Here is a 20,807-nt window from a genome sequence, read left to right as displayed (position 1 = left end):
TGATGATTATGTTTAAGGTTATTTGGGCCACACAGCCTGTAAAAGCCATAGAGACTATCCAGCTTCTCCCCCGTCTGTTTCCTGCTCTCTTTTCCTCCCTTATTCTATTGTATACTCTCGTATTTATTGACTAATATGAAATATTCCCTCAGAGAGTTTATATCACTTGTCACTAACACTGAGCTGAACAAATCAGCTTTTGTATACAATGATGTCTACTTGTATAGGATCTTTCCTTTTTCCTTCCTCTGTTTCTTCCTCTTTAGTTTCAGGGTTTGTAGTATAAAGTTGTTGTTTTTTGTTTGTTTGTTTTGTTTTTAAACATACAATGTTTTTTGTGCGTTATCAGTCAGTTTTTTTCTTTTTTTGTTCACAGATGTGTTGTTTAAATTATTTTTTAACTTATTAAAAGGAGTATTACATGATCAGTTTTAGAAAAAAATAAATGTTCCTTTTTCCAAAATGGCTGCAGGTAAATACTGTAAAAATGGACTTGAGTTTGTTGTTTCTTGTTTGTTTGTTTTTTAGTTGTGTGAACAAAAATAACTTTGTTTTAGGAAAAATATCACTGTTACATTAATGCTAATAACCAGATGTTTTTGTTAGATAGAAGAGTAGTGTTTTCACTTTGTGAGCTCAAACTGGACATTTGACCACACACACACACTTTCAAACTTGGGGACATGTGTTTGTAAATCTATGCCCTGCTTCTCAACTCTCAGCCACACAACTACAGCCAAGTAGAACAAGCTATCCACGTACTGGTCACTTCCTGGTCACTTTCTGGACACAAATTATGAGCAAAGAGTTTAATGCGTTGACCCCTGTTCATGTTACTTAATGCATTGATATTGATCGATTGATATATTGTTCAATCAGATCAATCAGTAATTTGCCGTAGTAGATATGTTAAATGTCTTAATAATTAAATTTTAATCCATTTAAGCCAGAAATTAAACAGCAGTTTGTTGAAGTTTTAAGAAAATTTACAATTGTCGGCAGAGAGTGCAGTGGTTTACAAGGGAACTTGAGAAAGAGCGCCACCTGCTGTTTGTCTCAACAAAGTCCGACTATTGTAACATTCTTCTTGTAACATTTTATAATGGTGGTGGATGAGCATTAATCCACATTCTATTTGGCTGAATCTCTTGAAATTTGATGAAAATTTCATTTTATTTGGACAAAACTAAACAAATTTGCCCAAAACATTTTTCTAATTTTTATTTTTTATTTTTCCTTTAACATAAAAGCTGGGAACCATTGGAGTAACCAGGCAAAGCCAGCTATATAACCAGTCAAACCAGTTCCACCTCGGGAACAGTGAAACATTGCACTGTTGATTGATTGATAAATTAATGAATCTACTTCCAGTAGTTCTGTGGCAGAGTCTCTGTGTGTGAAAGTAGCAAAGCAATGTTTATTTTATTATAAACTTTTTTTCATTGTTTCAACTGATCTGATGCTCAGTGCGGTTTACTGTCCTTGCCAGAGTGTCAAAGACTAATGCTGCATGTTTGCTTGGCCTCACTAACATACAAACGCACACACACACAAAAAAAACACATACACGTAAATACACTCAAAGATTATATTGATGAAATGGTTTAAAATGCAAACACAGATACAAGACAGAAACACACACAGACACACAGGCCTCGGTCGCTGCACTGACCCCCTCTTCACTGACAGTGTGAACTCAAAGCAATACTAAAGAGAGCCGCACGAGTAGCGACATACTGCAGAGCAACAGTGGCAGGCAAATCTACAAGAGTGTACAAAGACATTAATATTAAACTGAATGGGTTGTTGATGCGTCAAGTTTCTCTGTTCCTTCTGTTTGTTTCTAAGAATAACTCTAACGACGATGTGGTGTATTAAACAAGCTCACTTATTTTTATAAAGTCAGATAACCTTGTTGATGAACTGAACTGTGGACACCGTGTTCAATCACCTCATTCATCCGTCCTCAACACATTTTCATTTCGCTCTTCTTTTTTCTTTCTTTTCACTGTCTGGCCGTCGTCCATGTGTCCTTCCGGCCGTTTGCATGAGTCTGACTTGAATTGAATTGATGTCTATGCAAAACCATCTCTGTGAGGTTGGGCTCAGTGATCCATGTGAGGGTTCACGTGGAGGCTGCGCTGGTGCTTGTGAAGTGCAGCTGAAATGAAAGGGCTACAGGAGACGACGGGTCTGAGTCGCAACGCATCTGCCCCAAGGATCAGTGCATCATCCCAACACATCACATCCCAATGCTTATATTTATGAGGGTCTATTAAGGCCATTGTAGGTTAAAAAAGAAGAGAGGGGGAGGTTGATTTTTCTTGTGTTTAAAATTCTGATGATTCATGTTTAAAGTTGCAAATTTCACAACAACAAAATCACATATTTGTGATTCGCATTGTACATCTCTTTCTCTGTAGTTTGTGAGTTATTTTCTCATAAATTAGGAGGTGTTTCTTCATCACAAAACTGTGAGTTTCTTCTCAAATATTTGTGACTTTAAACTTACTGGAGTTGTCTGGTCTAAATACTCCAAAAGCTTTGTTTAACTCAGGAGATTTTATTTGAACTAAAACAAGCAAATCAAACACAATAGTTTCCAAAACTATGGGATTAATTGCAGTAACATCAACAAGAGTCTGGGACTCAAATTCAACCTGATGCTGCGGACAAATTTTTAATTTTTTTTTTTTTAAGAAAACACAAATTATATAAAAAAAATGAAAAAGTGAAGAATCTCCTCAGGACGGATGTGTTGTTGGACTCAGACCCTCAAGGCCGTGGGACGGAGGTTTCAGCACGCTACACAAGACTCAATCAAACATGGAGAAGAAATTTACCCTATAAAGATGCTCTCATTCCAACCTCTACTACACGCACTCACACACACACACAGATACACAACAGAAACCCACAAACCCACGTTCACTGGTAACCAACTGCTGAACGACATGAGTCCGGTAATGAATATTGTATTGCACTCGAACATGAAAAATCCATTATGATGAGATTTTCTCTCCTGAGTATGAAGCACCACCATCTTTGTGTTTTAATTTCTGCTTCCCTGTGATGTCGGGGCAGCTCTGCTTTTTGTGTATTCTGATGTGTTTGTGATTCTCTTGTTTATTTTCCATTCATGCCATGTTCTAATAAATAAAACCCACACTGAAAGAAAAGTGTTGACCCATTTGTGCTTATCTCTTTACCAAAAAACCTAACTTTATTGTAGTCAAAAAACCTTAGGTGGTTTTCTTCACTTTTATCATGCAGCCACAGAACAACATCTGTACAGCTGTTTACAACTGCCAGCATAGGAAGTTTGTTTCTCGATATCACAGATTGTGGTGCAGGTTGACGTCTTCACCTTTGAACATCAGCAAACATCCGACCACATCAGAGAAGGGAAACAGTGAACATCAACCGCTTGTTACCCAGCAGCAGCTAATTAGACCAGATCAGCTCATAACTGTTGCAGTGACAGGTCTGAATGTATAGGTTCATTACAATGTTGTTTCCACACTGAAGACTCATTGGGTTAGTAATGTAGGATACAGTATATTTTGATAATAATGCTAATAACAACACAGTGGGGGAAAATGTTTCACTTCATTTTGATGAATCATCTTCTAGACTAGCCGATCAAAAGTCAGCAGATTTGAAACAATTACTGTATTCATAGTATCAGGCAGGGATTCTCAAAGTTTGGGCCCCCTGGTGCAGGGCCGTTGCTAGGAATTCTGGGCCCCCTGAAAGAATACTAAAGTGGGCCCCTGTCCCCTGACTTTTCCACTTTTTTTCTTAGGCTACGTATGTATTATTATTTTTTATTTATTTATTTATTATTATTATTTGTTTTGATGCATAATGCAGCATTACTATGAGTATTAATCAGGATCGGGTTAGAATAATTCAGTCCAAGATTAGACTGTTTTTTGTGGGCCCTACTGGGCGCTGGGCCCCTAGAATTATCATCACCTTTCTCCCCTATACAACGGTCCTGCCTGGTGGGCTGTGAAGGTATGTAAAAAGGTTCTGGTGTTTGGTTTGAGTTTGAAATTACTCACCAATATGAATAGCTAGAAATTATATATTTTTTAAAAAGGAATCAGAAGGGTATATTGGATTAAAAGTTGTAAATTATACTGTATGCCTTTTATTAACCAGGATGTAAGTGGTGTCGGCCAATATAAATTAATTCTAATGGACATTTTTGGATGCCAATAATCACCAGCACTGCCTCCCAAATCCTCTGTAGTGGCACATTGCCAGTGCTAAAACTTTAAATGCTCATTTCTATCATCAGGCTACTAATGGTGTTATTTGCACAGTGTGAGCAAGCAGCATGGCCAGGGTTGAAAGTTTGGGTGACCCAAAAAATATTTTTGATCTTTATGTAGCCACAGTATTGTCTAAAAGGCGATGTCTTAAAGATATTCCTAAATATAGTCTGTATACTGTCTATATATCAAAGAAAATAGAGTTCACACCTTTAGAATCTAGAACAAGCTTCAATGGTACTTTGTTTTTTGATTTTTTAATTCACTGACTCTTAATTCAAAAACCAATTGATCGGTGCAGGGCAGGTTCTGATGAGAAATATTTTAATTAAATTACAAAGAACAATTTGTACATACTTGTTAATGTTGTTTATTAGCTTGTAACTTATAGTGGCTGACACTGTCCTCTGTAGTTTTACACAAAATAAAAGACGCATTCTTCACAATGTGAATAAAGCTGGGTTTACTCCTCTTCAATATGACCATGTTAAACAACAGAAATCCAGCATCGTCTAAGTGTTGGGATGGTGCTGTGTTCAGTCGAAGGCATCTGGTGCTTGTGGAAAATGGAAAGACAAACCCCTTCTATCTGCCAGGGACCACAAAGTCTGAAATGTTTGTAATGTGATTACTCAGTCTTGTCATGTGACTTCAATGCAGAAAAAGTGCTTCCATGCTACCTTGTCATTTCTGCTCTGTCCAACAGTGCAGTGTCCAACCACCTCAGGAGAGAGTTTTCAAATTGTATTTTAAGATGGTAAATAGAAACAGAGCTGGTGATACTTCTTTCTCTTATGCTCCTCTTTTAATATACACTTATAAATACTCACACATACACACCCAGACACACGCCATGCTGACTATGACGCACCCTCTCCATAAACACTAACAGCCGCCTGCCTGAGATGAAAGTGGGTCTTAGAACAAGAGCTTAGAGATCAACAGCTGGTCATATAGCGCACGCACACACACACACACACACACACACACACACACACACACACACACACACACACACACACACACACACACACACACACACACACACACACACACACACACACACACACACACAGTCTTCCAGCCAGTAATTCTGTGCATACATGCATATTCTCTATGTATGAGGCGGGTCTGCGTGTTTTTACATGTTTGAGCAAGTGTGTGTCAGTGTTTGTGTGTGTGAATTTGCCTTGAAGACACAAACACAATACTGACCTTCTGATAAATGAACAGCTCTCGTGTCTCATGCCGCCCTGTCTTCAAAGACCACAACAAAACACACACACACACACACACACACACAAACACACACTGACCAAATGGATAAAGACAAGCCAGTGGAGGAGTCAGTGATTACATGGGAGCCGCCGTTCTACTCTGTGTTTTAAAGAACAATTAAAGCAGCCGTTGATACGAGGAATCAAGTGGTGGAGATAATGATAGAGACATCAGGTCTGAGCAGAGGAGGAACAGCTGCACTCGCTTCACATCCAGTGTTTATTTGTCGGTTTATTTCTGCTTTGTCTTGTCCTGTGTTTTCTCTTTCTTTCAGTTCACATGAGAAGTTCATGAATTCTCCAACACTGTCAGCAGGACACTAACAGCAGTCTCATGTTCTTACAAACATTTTTACCAGTATTGATTAGAAAACTCTAAATTTTAACAAGATTCCTTTGTTTTCCTTTATTTTGTTTGAAAATTATCACTCCTAAGAATAACAACAATGTCACCAACAAAAGTGTTTTGGTCATGTCATGTTAATGATTCAATATGATAATGATATTCATAATAAACTGTATTTATAGGGCATCTTTTGTGACAGAAATAGCAGCTTGAACTGCTTTACTTAAAAATTCAAGATACAACAACAGATGTATCACAAAGACACCAATTAGGCATCCTCGTCGTGATATAAGGTCACTGTGACCTTTGACCTTTGACCTCCAAGTCTAATCAGTTTATCCTGGATTCCTTGTGAATGTTTGAACAAATTTGAGGAAGTTATTTCAAAGTGTTACCAGAGATATTGCATCCAAAAGGCCAAAACCATCTTTTATGAGGTCACCACATCCGTGATTGTCTTTGACCTTTGACCACCAAGTCTAATCAGTTCATCCTTTAGCCCAAAGTGGATGTTTGTGCCAAATCTGAAGACGCTCCTTCAAGGCATTATGTCCACAAGACTGGGACAGACGGGAAGAAAACATAAAAACAATATGGCTTGATTTATGTGAAAAAGACAAAGAACATGGTACCAACAGGAAGACACACACACACACACAACCACACACAGAGCTTATGTCTGAGCTGGGCACAGATTGAGGGCTTGGCCTGAGTGGCGGTGCCTTGTTCATACATCCAGCCCTGCTGCCTGTAAATGCAATCCAATCCAATCAACTCTGGGGGCCACACCACAGACAACACACACACACAAAATGTGAATGCACACGCACAATACACAAAAGCAGTACAGTCCCAGAGGGGCAGATGCTCCAAAGGTCTGACAAGGCAATCACAAGACCTTATCCATCATGACTGACAGAGGCGGGGGAGGAGGAGGAGGAAAAAGAGGAGGAGTGGAGGAGCTCAGAAGAGAAATAGAGAAAGCAGAGGAGGGGGAGGAGGGAGGAGGAAGATGAGAGGGTAGCTGCAGCAATAAAAGAAGAGAAGAATTGGGAATGAGCAGAGGAGAGGAAGAGTTCAAGGCTGAGAGAAGCTGCAGCACTGGAGATGCATCAGCACAGAGGTGGATGCAGCTGCAGCTCAAGAATCATGACCATCATATCATAAAGGGTTGGTTAAGGGGTGGGGGACAACACACAGACACAGGAACTTCAGATATGGCTGCATCGGTCCATCGGTCAGTCCAGGCTCAAACACCTATCTTTATCAACAATAATTTGACGGATTCTCAGGAAATTTGGTTCAGGTATTTCACAATTAAAAAATAGGAAAAGAAAGAGAAGAAAAAAAGAAAGAAAATGTTTTGGAGTTGAACTAATTTGAATAAATGTTTTAAACTCCCAAATATCAATATTAGTCTAAAAAAGACTTTTCAGTTGGGTACAGGTGCTGATAAACCACTAAAGAAGAGGACTTACAGCTCCATAAGGTAGATGTCCATGCGTAGTATGATAGTAAAGCTGGACAAGTTTCTTTACAGTGAGAGTATCAAAGCCTCAGTTGACAGAAAAATGCGCACATCCTGTATTCAGAGTCTGAGCGCTGAGCCTCATGCTCCCGACTCTTCCAGTGACACTCTGGCCAGTCAGTGGTTGGCAGTTGTTTGGAGTCACGTTTCAGTATCGGCTCAGCGTGCTTGGAACTTCAGCCAAGGTGTTACCAAAAAAGTACCAGGTACCAGGTACAACCCCTTGTGGAAATGCAAAAAAAAAAAAAGTAGAGATGAGTCGAGTTGAGCCGAGTAGTGCTAGTGGAAAAGGGCTATTGTTTATTATTTATTGAGGATCCCCATTAGCCGACGCACAAACGCCAGGCTAGTCTTCCTGGGGTCCTATCAGAGTGTTTTACCTGAAATCTGCTATATTTTCATTGGATCACTCAAATAACAGTCAGTCAATCAGAAGAGATGCTCACAGCAAGAGGAGATGTAAAACTAAACTGAGATGGTTTTTATATCTTTTCGTGCATCAACAATTTCCACAACCAGGTGGAAAACAGTATGGAAAGCTGACATCTCTGCTTGTTTCATGTGTTAAATTGAGGAAGGTCACCTCTGGTCTCCTCATCATCACTCCAACAACAAGAACTTTTCCACCTCTGACAGGTGTGAATAGAAAATGTGCAACCTGGAAATGTGCAAATGAACAGGTAGATATATAAATGCAACTCTTCATGTCTCCTTAAGTATGAATCTCAGCTTTATGACCAAATACATGCAAAATTAATGACATCCCATCAGCCTCAGCTGCGCTTTCCTACACTAAGAAGGTTTACCAGGCACATACATAAGCCTATTACTGAGATCCCTCAGAAACACAAAGGTGTGTGACATATGAGCTGGTGGTGTGTTTCCTCTGGTGTCGTCAGGGGTTCAAACAGCTGCCCTCAGGTCAGATTGAGGGGTCCATGGGGGGATGAGAGGGACACGCAGGTAATGGGATTTGAGAGAGGGCAAATGAAGACAGGAAGAAGGAGATAGGCTGCATGAAGGATGAATGGATAGCTAGATACTTTAGGTGAATAGATAAACAGATAGATAATTAACTATGGGAGTGGATGGTGGTGTTGAAGGTTGAATGAAAGAACACGAGGAAAGGTTTTAATGAAAAAAAATGTATTGAAATGAAATGGGATTTTTTTGGGGGACTGGGGGAGAAGAAGGGATTTCATAGAGCAAAAAGCAGCAGTAAGAAGAGAGGAAGGGAAGCACTGAGCTGGCTGGATTAAGGAGGGCTGGATATTTGCCCTCATGAAGCAGCAGTCCTTCCCCTGAGCCTCCATCTGCCAACACGGAGCCACGGCCTCGGGCTGAGCCATTAGTTCCCCCACAACAAAAGCCCAGTGATTGGCCGAGTCGGACTGTGAGTGTGTGGATGTGACGCCAACAGCCTCCAACCTGCCCTCAACCTAAACAGGACGTCATACTTTCTGTGAATCTGTCTCTGAAATCACCTTCAGATTACAGGCTGCAAAATAAGACTCAGTTCAGGTTATAGGAGAGACATGTGGTGGAACAGTTACCGATGATTAGTGTACTTTTACTTAGGTGATGTTTTAGTTTCTAAACCAATCAATGAAATGAATACATTAATTAATTAATTATTAAGGTATATGCATGTATTTGTTTGTTTTAAACCAAAGTCAGACAGAGCAGTTTTTTCCCACAAAACAGGCCAAATAAATGAATTAACTATAACTAAATAACAACCAAGGCATTTCTATTTTTTTATCATTACCATTAGGCTATTAGTTTATTTTCTACCTAGTTTAAATAATTTCTTTCTTTCTCTTTTAGAATTATAAATAAATAAATAAGACAATGAAATTCAAAATGATCCAGTAGTGCTGCTCTGGGTCAGAGTAAAAACAACAACCTACAGAACATCCAGTTCTGATTGAACTGAATCATAAATTCTAAGGCCTTATAGGGTCTTCAAATGGATATCTCAAAACCTAAAATGTCTAAGATTTCACTATGCAAAATAAATGCCATGAGACCATTCTGTATTTTTATTTTTATTTTTTATTTTTGGTTTAAGATGAAAACCCCTAGATGAAAAACGTAACACCTCAAAGAGGAAACAATACACAACATCTTGCAGGCGAATTGCATCAAGTGTGAAATAACGGCAGAAATACCATAAATATGTTTAAAACAATATACATGAGAAATAACTACACCAATTAAACTGTGGTAATAGTTGTATTTGAAAAAATAAATATGCAAAGCAGAGTTTGGCCTGTGGCAGGTTTGTCGCACTGCATTTACAGGAAATTTCCACCAAACTAATCATTTTAAATCCCTGACAGTAAAAGTGGGAAGGACGGAGAACTCCCTCTCGCAGAAGTCAATGATGCTCGCTCATCAGTTCAGTTCACAGTTCACCAGAAACATGTACAACGCTGTAAATATCAAACACATTAACATTAAAGATTGAAAGTTAAATCTCTGTGGGGTGGTGTCACGATAATGAAATATTATTACAATGTATTATGGCTGTGAAACGATTTTTTGGTCCCATCATTGGACCCGTGCTGAGGTAATGAGTATGTGGCTCCAATCTTTCGGACCGATGACTGTGATATACTGTTACCGCAGTACTACTCACTAATGTGCAGGGGTGAGCTTTATTCATGGAGTAAATGGCTCAAACATTAATTACATCTAGTATAATGAGTCATTATGGAAAACAGCGTGGTTCTGCCAGCTCTGTGAACTTCTCATCATGTGTTAATATTATAGTTGACCCTGCCATTTATTTGATTACTTTTCTAATTCAACTGTTCACAGTCTTGTTTGCAGATTTATGTGGTATCACAGGAACATTTCAGACCTGCTAGAAATACAGTATGACTCATTATGCCGAATGAGCTGAATCATGAAACCAGTTTTTAAAGACCACTTTCTTTCCTTCCTGGAAAAAAAAGATTTCCAAATATATTTTCTGGATGAAAGGCCTTATTCATCTTTGTTAGATGTCTGGGGGTTTAAAATGGATTATAATGTAGATTAAATGGGTTTAAAAAAGTATGCACTATGGGCAATTTGTCAATGCATAAAAAAGTTAAATCTGAAAAAATCTGTTTTTTTAATATTAACATTTTGTTTTAAACACAACAGCAAAAGCCTACAACGATAACATTAGCTGAAATGGCTGACTGCGTACATTTAATGAAATCAATGAATCAACAGCTGATACCTGAAGCTCCTCCTCTCTATGTTTGTTGGCAACCAAAGATTTATGATAATTTCTTTTGTACAGCTGCTTGTGTTTCTCACAGTATCACAGATGGGCTGATCTGAGTGTTTCACAAACTGCTGATCTACTGAGATTTTCACACAGACATTTCTGGGGTTTAACAGAGAACGGTCAGATGAAGAGAAAACACCCAGTGAGAAAATCTGATGGTGAATCTCAAACTGGTTTCCACAGCACCTGTGTGATGCTGTTGTGTCAACATGAAGCAGAAATCTGATTATTGAATCTACAAAACCAAGAATTTTGGCAGTTCTGAAGGCAAAGGGGTCAAACATCGTACTAGCAATTTGTACCTTATATAGTGGCTGGTGTAGGTTTATCCATTAACTACTCTTTCAACAGTTTCTGTCCTGTCTCTACACTTTCTCCTCCTCCTCCTCCTCCTCCTCCTCCTCCTCCTCCTCCTCCTCCTCCTCCTCCTCCTCCTGCCCTGCAGACAGCAGTGACATTTAACCACCATTCATCAACAGCTAAATGAATCTCTCCACAGGCTCGTTCCAAATCTCTCATATTGTTGAGACTCTACACCATGCTGTGAGAAAGCCATTGATGACTCCTACTCCTTCCGGTTCCTCCTAGTAACCAACTCCTCCTCCTCCTGTTTCTCCTCCACTTTTACTTGTATAATTGTGTAGTCTTCATTCTAACCCTCTCACTTCACCATCTCCTATTTTGTGTGTGTGTGTGTTTTCCCTCTGAATCCACCCCTCAGCTCTGGTTTGGATCACTACACTCAAATTCTCTCCCTTCAGTCTTTGCTTTGAATTATTTCCTCCCTCCTTCCCCACCTTCTCCTTGTCCTCTCCAGCTCCTCCCCTCCGAGCTGCAGACAGCTGTGATATTTAACTTCCATTCATCAGCGGCTCAACCCATCCTTCTCCGGCTTTGGTGAGAAATCTGTTGTGTTGTGTTGATGGCACGCCACGCTGTGAGCTATCCATCTTCTCCTCTCTCTGCTTCCTTGTACCCTTTCCTCACTTGTCTCCTTGTTGTCGCGGTGCTCCTCATCTTCCTTCCTCCAAAATAATCTACCCCTCCTCCTCTCTCCCTCTTCCCACCACCACATCCAATAATCCTCCCTCTTTTTTCTATTCGCTCAAATCTTATCCCCTTTCCTCCCTTCCTAGCCATTTATCCTCCTCCTCTTTTTGTGCATTACTCCAATATATATATATATATATATATTTTATTTAAAATGTCCACTTCTTCAATCCCTCATAACATCCTCACCTCATTTCTCTTTAACTATGTTTTTTGGTCCTAAGTCATGCATTCTCTGAAATGCTACAACTGTCCAACACACGCTATTTCAACTTGTGTAGCGTTCAAGGTCATCTTTTATTAAATTTTTTGCTAATTGTGTCCCAATGCAGGGAATTTATTTATGATCAATCAAAGTAATGATGGATGAAAAGTTAATTAGCAAGTAAGCTACATTACATTTGCCTTAAATCACAATTTAACAAAATAATGTTAGCTTGTTTTTCACTTAAGCCAAATGTTACAGTTTAGCTAATTAATGTTTTGTTAGTTTTTCACTTTAGGCTTGAGTAACAGCGCACCCCTTGATAACCTGATATTTCCTTAGGTCATCATCATTGTCCTCAGTTGTGAACAATGTATGACAGAGGACTTGCTGTTGTTGGTATATATCTGTTTTACTAAAATACATATTACAGACAACTTTTAATTTTCTCCCATGAGTTTAACCCTTAAGGGTTCATTCAGTGATCATCTGGAGATGGTGGTGGGAAGAGAAAGAAGGGTGGCCTCTTTGGGGCCATACATGTCAGTATGAACTTCTTTGATGGTTTGGGGATCTTGTCCAATTTAGGTGGCACTGCATGTTTGATAAGTGAATAATTCTATATTAACACAGAAAGTAGTCTCACATTACAGCAGTCAATAAAATCTGAATCCAGCTCTGAGTCCCGTATCAAATGTCTTTAGTCAGTTTGTCTAGTGGGAAATTAAAACATTGGGTAACTGAAAAACTTACTGTCTGCACAACAGAAGTAATTTTGTCTAACAACAGATGTGAACAGAATTTCTCCTGATAACAGGAGAAATTCAGAACAGAACAATTTCGTGTCACTTCCGATTCTGATTTCTGTATCAATTACCAGAGAAACACGACATGGCTCCAGTAAATGATGGCCATTTAGCATCCAACCTAGACCATAGACATTCTGCTGAGCTGAAGGGTTGTAGGTCTCTCACCTTCTGTTTTATCTCTGCTCTGTGACCTTCATTTACTCTGTTCATAGTCCTTACTCATTTAGGGAGAGGTGAAAACAACTTCACAGTCCAGTGAATATCAGCTTAACACATCACTGATGTTTTACTCGATGCTTTTAACGTCAGCAGCGAACTTGTTGCACCTGCTGCAGGTCAGAAAATCGGATGGGTCAAAGAATACATCACAACACCGTTGAAGTCCTTAACAATAACATGCAAGTCCTTACTTTACTGTGTTAAACAGTGAATATTTAAGCTAATGTTCCTTCCTGCACATATTACACTGTGAAGATGATGCATTGAGATTTGAACATTTGAGCCAGACACTTTTGTCTCGTCTTTTCTAAGCCTGTACCAGTAGACTGTCACCGTGAACCATGGACGCTCAGTAACAAGTAATGTTAATGACGTTCTGACCTATCAATTAGACTCTGTAGTGAGTATCAGGCTGTTCTGATTAATCTAATGAGACTTTTGTAAAGAAACACTGTCTTCTAATCCTGATGTACCTGACAGCCCTTGAATCTCCCACTCAGAGCAAAGAGCAGATATTAACAACCTGACCCAGACATACTGTGACTGAGTAGACTAATGTTGAGTGGCCCCATTGACTCGTTAGGGCAGTTTCATACAGCGGCCTTGAGAGCTCAATGTACTGCAGCCTAAGGAAACACATGCAAAGGAACAAACTTAAATGCAAAAAAAAGAATTCAATCGATGTAAACAGACATGCGCTGGAAAAGCTTACAACAGCTTACAACACAATTTTATCTTCATTGTTTTTATGTTTAACATCAACCTGCCAATGGGACTGGGGATGGAAATTAGCCACTTATCCCACTTATCCCACATATTTACCCAACAGTGTTCATTAATATGTAGGCTACTGTTTCCATTTAAAAAAAATAAAAAATAAAACTGAGATCTGAAATCAATGGCGATGTGTGAAGAACCCTGTAGGTGAACACCTTTGTTTGCTTGCTCCTGACTTTGGAAGTTACAGACATCTATGATTGAAAATACGAGAGTTTGTTTGGTTTATTTTTTACGTCAATATCACGTGATTCAGATATTTAGTCTTTCGCCAAAATGCCGCTTTTTTGTGAATTGAGCTCTCAGGACCATCGTAGTTTTATCTGAATCAGTAGCACATAGTCTTACAAATATGCAGTAATTAGCTATTTTTCTGTGCGTGAGTCATGTTCACAACCTTCAGCAAGAGGTTGTGTCAGAGACTGAGAAGACCCAACCTGCTGTGAGCAACACAACGCACAACCACACCAGCTCATGTTTTCAGCTTTCCGCACTCACCTGTCATGTTCATGATGCAAAGCCTGCGGAGCTAGTTCTGGCAAACCAGATCATTCAGGGAATGAATAACTGAGACTGACGCCAAACCTGCTGCAGCCATGCTCAAGTACCTATGCTGTGCTTCAGCTTGCAATGCTTACAATCAATCCTCCTGCAACCACAATCAAGATATGCTAACTATGCTGTGCTTCAGCTTGCAATGCTTATACTCAATAAATTATTTGTTCTCATTTCAGAGTTGTCTGACTGAACTTTCTTCTTGTCCATTGACTTCTTTTTAAGACTCTGCCCTTTAAGCCCTAACTCAGAGAACATAGATTTGACCTGTTCCCAAAACGCTGCACCGACCCTTGGTTTCTCACCATGTTCCTCTGCTTTTCCTGCCAACTCTGTACATTTCTTCCCAAAGGCCATTTCTCCCACCTCCTCCCATGATGATGAATTTGGCGCAAGTTGCTCTTCACATGCTCCAAATTCTGGAGGTCCTTAAAAAGCTATTAATGTTTCCCTCCAGACACATTTTTAAAGAACACAAAAATATGCTCTAGCTACTATGATTGATATTTATTTATTTAGTTAAGTCAAATAGGGTTAGGGTTAGAAAACCCAGGTTAGAAAGCACATTGGTGTGGAGCAGAGACTCTTCCTTCACAGGTGATTATTAGCTGACAAGCTTTTTGCGCAACACCATCCACCCTGGCCATTTTCTTCTGCTTGTCCAAGGTTGAGCCATGGTGGCAGCATGTCAAAGTAGACCAGACACCCGTCCGCACAGCAACGGTTTCCAGCTCCTTCTGGTGGATCCTGAGATGTTATGAGATAAGTAATTTCTCCAGTGCGTTCTGGGTCTAACCCTGAGGTCTACTTCATGGATGTGCTCAAAAAACCTCTAGCGGGAGGCGCCCAGATGCTTAAACCACCCCAACTGTCTTTTGACTAGCAGCAGCTTTACTCGGAGTTCCCTCCAGAGCAAAGGCACAAAGTCTTCACATTGGTTCTTAACGGTGAGCACAAACACTGATACTGATATATGTGAGAGAGAATCAGATCAGATGATTGAATCGGCTGGACAATTAACCAATGGCCATTGGTGACCTTCACAAGTTTTTATTTTATTCTGATCTTAAATTACTCAAAAAATACGCTAAGCACAGCTCCTGCTGCTGGAGATGTTTGCAGAACCTAAAGGTAGCAGCTGCTGAGCTGCATCATTCACCAGCTATAATGGCAGACTGACCTTTGAATAAGAAAGAGCAGCGAAAACAGACTGAGGGAGTCATTAGCAGCGTCACATGCAAAACACCCAAATTACATTTCACATACTCTCATACTAACTTTCACTGACATGTGCAATAAAATGCTGCAGCCGTCAAAAAGGACAGCAGCTTTACAACACCAGGAAGCTGACGCAGTACAGCAGCGTATAGATATAATTATCATTTAATCAAATTTATTGTTGCTAATATTGATCCATAAACTGAGCCTGGATCGACTTGGATCTCTCCTCGCGTGTCTTCCCACTTTCATCCCTCTCTTCTTTATCTTCATTCCAAATAATTTCCCTTCAAACCATTAATGTTCCCTCTACCTCTGTCCCTCTCCTGCTTCGTCTCTGGCACAGGCTTCAGATCATCCTCTATTTTCTCTCCTTCTGCTCCATCCTTTGATCAGCAGACGTCCGCCCACCTCCTCCTCCCATCCTCTCTCACTGCTTCTTATTTCAGTTCTGCCCTGCTTCTTCTCCTCCACACTCGCTTCCATCTTCTTCCTTATTTCTTAGATTTTTATCCATTCCCCTTTATTTCTTCTCTCTGCCCTCTTATTCTTCCTCTTGCTTCCCTCACTTTATTTCCCCAGCTTCTTCTGCAACCTCCCCATCCTATTCTGATCTTTTCTTAAATTTGACTCAAAACAATGCTCTCCTCCTCATCACACATTGTTCAATTCATCTACCTCTTTCCCTCTGTCTCCCCTCTTCACCCGTTGTTCATCTGTTCCTTTCTCTGCATCCTTCATCATCCCCTGCTCTGCACCACAGACAGCTGTGATATTTAGTGAGCATTCACTGGCATCAACAGTAAACTCATCCCTCTTCAGGGCTCGTTAGAAATCTGTTGCATTGTTCAGTTTTGTGCACCACGCTGTTGAGCAAGTTGTCTCTCTGCTTGTAGCGACATTTCAGAGGAAAGCTACTTCAAAAGGCCTCCTCAGCTCTGAAGAAGTCTCCCACTGTCTGCAACTACTCCTCCTGACCAGATCTCAAACGCACGGCCACTTGTTTACATCCACATCAGATCTGTGGTAAAAGTTTTCCTGCTGAAACACAGGTGCCTACTCCAAAGCAAATGCAGAACCCTGCAGGAATGATAAAAGATGTGTATACTGGCATTATTAGATCTCACTGTTACACACAACTCCAGTTTGTTGTTGTGCATTTGTGTCTTGTCTCTCTCTCTCACTTACACTCACTCACTTTTCACTTGTCTGTCAAATAGGAAGCCAGCACCTGATGACATCTACAGTCAAGGTGAATAGCCTTTAAAAGAAGGCACTAGAGGGGTCGGCTGATGCAGTCGCCCTTCTCCCTACCTCGTACTCGTACCTAGTAATTGTTTTCATGGAAAACAATATTACTTAGCAAGCTTTGACCTTGATGGATTTCAAGTTTGTAACTGCAATTATGGTTAAATTGCCACTGTAGTGATTTTATGGTGCTGCATCATAATCTGTGCATCGGGACCAAGCCATCAAAAAACTGCAAAAAAAAAGAGAATATGAATACCCTGTTGTGATGTTTGATGTGATTTGTTTCTTATTTTAGTTTTTGGAGTTAGTTGGGGGTTCAGTTATCGGGATCGTGTTTTGGGTTAGATTAGTTTTGCAAGGTAGTTAATAGGGAAGCAGCGAAATAGAATAGCTTATGGTGAGGCTGGTTTCTCTCAACCCTCCTTTTATTCTCAGGAGTTTTGTTGCTATACTCAAGTGTACCCCAGCCCGCAGAAAGGGGCAGGACTAAAGGTCGATTTGTGATTGGCTGGAATTCAATTGTGGGCATGGCTAAAGGTCACTTGTGATTGGTCACACCATCCGTCAATCAAACTCAAGAGATAAAATTCTGATATTTGCCAAACTTCATCAACCATGACTCCAAAATATTGTCAATTTTTTTCAGGAAGATTGAAAATGTATTTATCAAGAATTGGATGGTATATCTTTACAGTACTGTTTACAGTCAAACGTTTTCATGCACTGTAGGCTCAATTTTTGATAAATCAAAAATCAGGGAAACAAGTTTTGTGGAGGACAGTCTGAAGATGTCCTTGGAGTTGAGTAAATCTGGCATGGGGTCGGACATTTCTGTAGAGTTTGGTGAGTTTTCATAGCCTCGTAAACCAGCCTCTCGCGGAAATGCATTTCATTTCATTTCTCGGGAGAGTCTGGCCTCATTCCCCCTGTAAGCGTTTGGGGTGGGCGGGAGCTGGGCGAGAGTAGTAGCGTTGACAGACAACCCCATTCAGCCAATCAGCAAGTTGGTGTAGTGACGGGGCTTTGCACCAGTCGGTCCCTGATTGGCCAACGTGCTGTGTCAATCACAGCGGCGACGCTGATTGGCTCGGCCTTCTGGGGGTTTCAGGCCAAACGCTTACAGCGGCAATGAGGCCAGACTCTCCCTCGGAATGAAATGAAATGCATTTCTGCGAGAGGCTGGTTTACGAGGCTAGAGTTTTCACCCATGGGAAGTAGGTGGAAGGGAAGTAGATTTCCTCGGAAGAAGAAGAAGAAGAAGAAGAAGAAGAAGAAGAAGAAGAAGAAGAAGAAGAAGAAGAAGAAGAAGAAGAAGAAGAAGAAGAAGGAATACAATAGTGTCCTGGCAGTTTAGCTGCCCATTTAAATCAGAAAATAATCAAGACATTAATCCACAGGAAAACTGTACGAAAGAGCTCCACCAATCAACGCTGTCAGTAAAATGCTACTTACACATTATTAATGATAATTAAATTATAATTCTTTACTTTAATTTCTACTACTACTACTACTTTAAGCAAAAGCTAAATGTGTGACTACTTCTTCCACCTCTGATGTAAATGCATCGTTTTATGGCAATCTACCCAATAGTTGTTGTAATATAGAGCAACATCTTCATGCATGGAGCCCTGCTGCTAAAAATGGGCTGTAACAAGAACTGGGGGCAACTTCAAAAAAGCACAGGCAGAAAAGAGAAATGAGGAAAGAAAAGACGAGTGAGGGAAGTGTTGCATCTGAGTCTGCCGGTGTACATTTCTGCTGTGCTGGGAGAAGGATGATATACAGTATGTAAATGTGGGAAAGCTGAGCTGTCTCAGAGGCCTATTGACATCTGTATGTGGAATAGATAGAAAGGTTCCCATTGATTCTGTGTTCTGGTAGATTTTCAGTCGATCTCTGCATCCGTTACCAGAGCTGAACCGATTACAGCTCAGAGCGCCTGTTCTATTCTGGTCATCTTACGACATTATATCATAATATTATAAGTGTTTATGAACATGCACTGCAAACAAAAAACTAACCAAACAAGTATAATTCAGATATGATAATTTATTATAAACTATCAATTCTAAGTAATTTCAAGTTCAACTTTTACCTAATTATTTCATTTTAGTCTTGTTTACGAGCTCCAAGACCTTTTAAACATTCCAGCTGCTATCAGCTAATTGGTTAGACACTTTGATCCAGACTCAAATGAAATATTGGAAAGAGACACTGATGGTCCTCAGAGGATGAATCTATATTGACTTCAGTGATTCTCTGACCCAAAGAGTGGTGGTCCCCTCTCCAACTGTTGTAATTTCAGTTTCAGTTTAGTTTATTTGAAAAGGGACAATTAAATGCACATTAATAAATATTTGTAGAAAAAACACATGTAAATGCACCCGAGTTAGCTTAAAAAGCTAGTTTTCATCGTTTGTCCCTCTGCCAGATTGTACAAGGCAACCTTTAAAAAGAACAACAATGGATACCACATGGGCTAGAACACATTCTATACACATACTAAATGTACATAAATACATACCAAATAATAAATACACATTTGGACGACGATAACGTGATGCATGTCCACGACGTTAATAAATAGCTACACATTTGGGAGGAGATGTTGGAAGAACTAGTAATAGTCACTACTTATAATAGCACATTAACCAGTTCTAAAGGCTTCTAATTGTTTTACGTCTATGAAGTGCTAAATTAGAGAAGAGTCCAAAAAATACACATAACATGGAGCAAGAGAAATTTTTCTTCCTCCTTCCTTCCTGTCATCTGAATCACCTCACAACCGCTCAGATTTATCTGGGAACCCCATTGGGAGCTCTGGCTCTCCAGGACAAGACAATTCAAAAAAGTTTTTTTTGCCTTTTAAATTCTGAGTCACTGTTATAGCCCAAAACAAGTGAGGAAAGACTTCCTACCAGACCTGGCAGATCTGTTTAATGAAAACATGATGCAGACATCTAAAACCACATTTAAACTACATTTCCTTCAATTTGAAAAGGCATATCATTATTATTATTAGGAATAATAATAGAATCACACGACTATAGGTCTGTTTCACAGTGTTCACACTGTGACCACCTATTCACTGTAGATACTCTGTTATTTTCAACAGGGTCAGTTGGTCTGGCATTGCTTACTCCTCCCATTGATTTGAGCCTCCTAATGGATTTCATTGGACCTCCCATGATTCCACATTAATATTTCATCAGCCTTCCATTTCCTGCCCGCATCGCTGAAACAGCCTGAGCTCCACCACAGAGCGGAGAGGCTGCTGTGTGAGTTGAGGTTGTTTACAGCTGTAAAGGAGAGGAAGAGAAGGATAGATAATGAGAAAGAAAACAGGCCGATAGTTTTCATAATCAGAGGCCACACACTGGGGGAAACGCTGAATCACCCGTAGGGCTTCTAATGAGTCGAGTTTAGTCTATTGATTCCAACAGTAGCCTGGTTTTTGCACTGCAAGGCCAAGCTGGGTAACACAATACACATTAACAGCACATGAACGTAAAGTCTGCCAAATGTGTTTCAAATGTGAGATCACACAATGGCTCTGGGCAAAAAAATAAATAAAAATCATCTCCATGCTGAGAGTTTGATGAGTCAAATATTCTGGACCCATCTCGTGTTACCTGTTTGTTTCCTGCATCAAATAGAGGACTTTGTATTTCAGGTTCCAGGGAATGTTTTTCACAATCAGTCAAGCAGACCCACAAATTGTCACTGAAGAATCAAATTGATTAAATTTAATTTCCTGAGCACAGACTCACTCTTGACTCTTGACCAGGAGGATCAACAAACACTTTGTACACAGAGAATAGTCGTCCTGCTGCAGGTGAGACAGACTAGACAGGAATAGACACAATATGAATTTGTATTGACTGAAAACTACAAAATATAAATATTATGCAAAGTTAAATACTTGAGTCGGGCTGAAAGAAACAACAAACATCAAATCATTATAATTTCATGATTTTAGTGGCAATTGTAATTTTTGCAGTTAAAGCAG

Source organism: Trachurus trachurus (genome assembly GCF_905171665.1).
Source record: "Trachurus trachurus genome assembly, chromosome: 5".
Lineage (NCBI taxonomy): Eukaryota > Metazoa > Chordata > Actinopteri > Carangiformes > Carangidae > Trachurus > Trachurus trachurus.
Note: the sequence above shows the minus strand (reverse complement) of the source record.